At 43.3% G+C, this 4,875-nt stretch overlaps 1 long non-coding RNA gene across 3 annotated transcripts; it reads left to right on the forward strand.

The window, feature by feature from the left end:
• Nucleotides 1-1,116: 1,116 nt before the first annotated feature.
• LOC135308494 (uncharacterized) lies at nucleotides 1,117-4,413 on the forward strand. 3 transcript variants are annotated; one of them, XR_010368910.1, is made up of 3 exons: nucleotides 1,543-2,105; nucleotides 2,304-2,434; nucleotides 3,991-4,413. It is a non-coding gene; the product is annotated as an uncharacterized LOC135308494 (long non-coding RNA). The 3 variants fall into 3 exon arrangements; XR_010368908.1 differs by lacking the exon at nucleotides 3,991-4,413 and having other exon boundaries at nucleotides 1,117-2,105; nucleotides 2,304-2,928; XR_010368909.1 differs by lacking the exon at nucleotides 3,991-4,413 and having other exon boundaries at nucleotides 1,117-2,105; nucleotides 2,309-2,928.
• Nucleotides 4,414-4,875: the final 462 nt, after the last annotated feature.

Raw genomic sequence — 4,875 nt, forward strand, 5'->3', positions numbered from 1 at the left:
TGGGAATGCTGAGTAAGAGTGGGATAAACAAAAGAAAAAAGAAAAAAGAAACCAAAAAACAACCCCCCCCCCAAAAAAAAAACCAAAAAAAAAAGAAAAAAAAAAGGTGCCTGCACTCAGTAGGTGTTGTCCAAAGTTAATGCTGAGCTTCCACATGGCCACGGTGAACGGTGAACGTGGATGCTCTGGAAGAGTCAGCTTCCCATTGGGAAGCTTTCCTTTGAGTTTAACAAGGCATTTAAGCACATGCCTCAGGGCAGAGAAGAGATTTTGGCAGGATCAGACATAAATCTGATCATCTGACTGGAGTCAGCCTGAGATAAGAGTTAAAAAATGAGTTTCTAATTGAGATCTTCCCCACCCAGAGATAGTTTTTATTTTGGACTTCTGAAGTTCTTTACGAATTAACCCTGGCTTCCCCTTACAAAATATTTCATCTTGGATAGCAATGTAGTCAATCATTTCAACCTGCTCTTGGAGTGTTTGTGCTTGCAGCAATTATTTTTGCAAACTCAAGTTGTCATTTTTTTTCCTCTCGTACCTAAATAGTAAAAGACACATTACCAGGGATAGCACACAGGGTTTTTTTTTTCCAAATCATTGCAGTACGAGAGTGAGGATGGAGAGTCTGTGACAAATTGTTGTGTTGATAAACAAATAGACTCAAAGGAATTAGTTTCCCAAAGTAACTGCAGCCATTAAAAACTCCTTCTGCATATGTTTGGCTTTTCTAAACACATTCTTATCAGTATGTTTAGTTAGAAAAATACTTTTTTAACTACCAAGAAGTGTCTATTCTGTTTTTGTTTTTTTTTTTTTTTTTTCCCAGAATATGAAGTTTTGAAACTTAAAAAAAAAAATTAAAAGCCTTCATTAATATTCCAAGAACAGTCAAGATTTTAATTCAGATGCTGCTTTCTTCATAGTTTTAATGTTGTTAAGAACAGGCCATTCAGAGATGAGGTTAGATGAGTTCTTTCATATTTATGAAATCATGGAAGCATCTGGATACAGTATGGAAATCCTCAACTAAAAACTTACTGAAGTCTCATTTTAATGTAATATCCAGGCTTACTCCACTAAACAATGTGTTTATTGGATTTGGATGGAAGATGAGGCAAGAATCAAACTGATCCTGTGGAATATTGGTTAAGACTGCATAGCTTTGGGTAAATATCCCTAATTGTGAATGTTAATTGTATGCACTTTTCAATATGTGATTGATTCACAGCCATCATGAGCATCAAACAAATCAGCTGGAGAGCAGTAGCTGTTTGATATGAAACATCGAATCAACATTGTGTCATGACCTTTTGCTTTCTGAAGTATCAGGGAGCCAAGAAACAAAGTAAACTGTGTGCCCCACACTGCAGTGCATCCCTGGTGCTTGGCTTATTTGGCATCAAATTACCAAGTGGGAATAATAAATAATAATAAAGAATAAAACCTGAGGCACCACTTGGGATGTGTTGTCCCAGGACAAAAAGATTCTCCCTAATTCTCTTTCTGTGTGTCCCTATTGCTGCTAAACCCCAGCAGACAGACTAATTCAGCATGTGTTATCAATGATCTATCCTAATTATCGTTTACCTCCCCACAGGTTAATTAAGGTGCTGAGTAATGTGGTTTTCACTTTTGCCACATAGCAGGGTCACAGCAGCTTTGTCTGTAATCAGATTTACCCGTCTGTGACTATTTCCAAAAGAAGTCCCTGGAGTGATTCAAGAAGTCACTTGAAATGATTCCATGAAGAGAGAATGGGATAACTATAATATTTACTTCTTCCTGTTTGCCAGGCCAAAAGGAGCTGGAAAGGAAAGGAGGAATGCAAGCAGGTATTCAGGAGTGCTGCTCCTCATGTCAGGACATTTTCTGCCACCAGCCCACCAGGACAGCTGGTGACATTTCACTGGGGATGTTCCAGAGCCTTCTGGCCACAATCCTGTGCTCTGGGATGACCTTGCTGGAGCAGGGACCATGGACCCACTGTGGCCCATTCTGGGATTCTGTGAAACCAAGGCCAGCCAAGGACTGGAGGAGAGTTCCCATTCCCTTGAAATTCCCTCATCCTAGTCCAGGCTTGGGGGATTGCTGGACTGGAACAGGTAAGGGTGACCAGAGCTACCTGCAGAGCTGCTGTGGGAGAATGGCTTTTATTTGAGCTGGAGGCTGTTGGGTCAGTTCCCAGCAGCAGCCATGGGGATGGCCTGCAGGAAGCAGCTGGAAGCAAACAAACATTGGGTTTTTACTGTTTCTGAGAACTGTCTGGGTCACCTCCTTATCTGTGATTTGTGTTTCTCAAGAATAGGCTGCTCAACCCTTGTCGTGAGAGGACTCAGCGCCTTGGAATTACAGCTGGGAAATGCCTTTGGAAAAACAGAGGATGTGCTGGAGGAAGATAGTGTTGTCTCTCTGGCCTGGCAGGTTTGCATAGGTTTGGGACTTTTTTTTTCCATTAAGATGAGAGATGGATTATATTATTTGGAGGGAGGTATTCCTTGGAAAACTCATGATTTCCTCGCATGCCATGTCTGTGATGTTCTGTTGCTATGACCTCAAAAGAAACAAACAGCTCCCTTGTCAAAAAGCCTCCAGCTCTCTTGAGCAGGCTGTGTCCCAAGAGGTCTGACTGTCTCCCTCCTCCTGAGGGTGTCTCCTGCTCCTTCCTTCAGGATTTCTCCTTAGGTCTTTGTTTCCTTTCCTTTATGTAGGTCTGTGATGGTCTGGTAGATCTCAGAGTCAGGCCACAGCTTCCAAAGTAATCATGGGTTGATAATATTCTGGGAGGCAAAAGATTTTAGCTTGGGAGTAAAACAAGATGATATTTTTACTGACTTCTGTATTGTGTTTGACTTTGGACTGTGTATTGCCTTTTACGTTTCACCATGTGTTATTCCTCACCCCTTGTGGACTATAGAATAGGAGAGGCATAATTGAGGAAAACTGCATCCAAACCAGTATTTGATTGTGGTTGTGTGATGCTTCTTTCTGTCCTTGGTCTCTGAATTTAGAACTGAGGGCCAAGCAGAGCCCAGTGTCAGGGCTGAGTGTGGGGAACAGTGCTGAATCCCAGGAGAGACAGTGTCCTACAGCAGGGTGGTATAATCTGCTCCAGGTGGGAGCACAGTGTCTCGGAGCACTGTTATTCCATGCATGATGTTACACGAGAGCATTGCAGGAGTGGATTCTGCTCATTCACTTCAGCTCCAAGGACTGACAGTAGTGAGGAATTCCATGCCAACCACACCTCCCTGAGGATTTCTTGGCTCTGGAATTCCTTACGTGCTGGAGTAGATGATCTCCAGCAATGTGGGGATTCCCCTTCTTGGGGTGGCTACTGGGATTTCCCAGCACGTTCAGGAAGAAATTAATCTGCTTCTTGTATGGAAGGCCCATGTCTGCTCTGGATGTACAATGTGTGCACTACTCTGAGAGCTGCATTTCCTATCCCTCATCGTGCAGGTCTCTCAGACACTCAATGAAATCTCTGACTAATGCAGCAAATCTTAATTTCTTTTTTTCAAACTCACCCTGTGGGCAGGAAAAAAGCACAAATGGAGAGAAATATGACCTTATCTGACAGGCTCTAAGCTGTGACTGATTTATATTCCGTTGTGCAACATGACCCTGCCCTGAGCTGCAATAGAAGGAAACTTGCCTTGCAATCAGAGAGTTGTTAAAAATGTGTCTATTTCTGTCAACCCAAGTGGGGAAACCTTTGGATCCCATTCAACAGGTTGGGATGACTCAACTCCCAGCTGAGTTGGTCACCCTGCCCCAGTACATCCAGTATGTGACACAAGGATTGATTCTTCTTGGCTCGCTCACTGGGAATTTTTTTTGTGGCATGTTGCAAAATCCTGTACTCTTAACCCCCCAGAAACCTCATGGTATGAGCTGGACCTTCATTACCCTCAACATAATGATGAGGAATAGGAAGTTTCTGACCTAATTCCATCATCTCAGTCTCCTCCTTATCACCATTCCCAGGTTCTGTGGGACTTTTCTTCTGACATCTCATCTCTTGTGAGCTCATCTCTTATGGTCTGCAACAGGGAACAAGAGTTTCCTAACCCTTTAGCAGCTGTGAGATGGAGGATGGGATTTTTCCAAAGCACACACCCTGTGAACTGCCCTTCTGTGGAAATAAGTGGTGAGCAGTCTCAATTTTTGTGGGATCAGGGTCAGAGCAACAACAGGATTTTTGTAGAATCCCACAGATCAAGCCAAGATTTGAGCACTCACCATCCTGAATTCTCTTTAAGGACAAGAAGGGAAATCCCAACAGGAGACCCCAAAGGAACATAACATTTTCCCTGCTCATTTCAGCACACAGTGTGGGAGCAGAGGCCTCTTGTGAACTTGCCTGAATGCTCCTACCTCTGTTTGTTGTGCAAAAGATGGAATCTGAACAAAAATGGGTTTTCTCAGATATACCCATGTGTGATCTTGAGTTAAATGTCTTGAAGTATCAGGGCATTTTATGAATCACCTTTGCTCTAGAGTGCAGACAGTGACATTGGTCATAGAAGGAACAGATTTCTCCCAAAATAATCACAATAACAATCATAATGAAAGAGACCTTAAAGCCCATCCCATCCCACCCCCTGCCATGGCAGGGACACCTTCCACTAGCCCAGGTTGCTCCAACCTGGCCTTGGGCACTTCCAGGAATCCAGGGGCAGCCAGAGCTTCTGTGGACAACCTGTGCCAGGGCCTCCCCACCCTCACAAGGGAGGATTCCTTCTTTTCCTGGCCCTGAAATCCATGTCACTAGGCTGCAGAGTTAAAAGAATGGGGAAAAAAACCCAAACCAAGCCAAAAAAAAAAACCCAAACAAACAAAAGCCAAAACTCCAACCCCAACAACAACAAA

The sequence above is a fragment of the Passer domesticus genome, chromosome 10, assembly GCF_036417665.1.
Source record: "Passer domesticus isolate bPasDom1 chromosome 10, bPasDom1.hap1, whole genome shotgun sequence".
NCBI lineage: Eukaryota > Metazoa > Chordata > Aves > Passeriformes > Passeridae > Passer > Passer domesticus.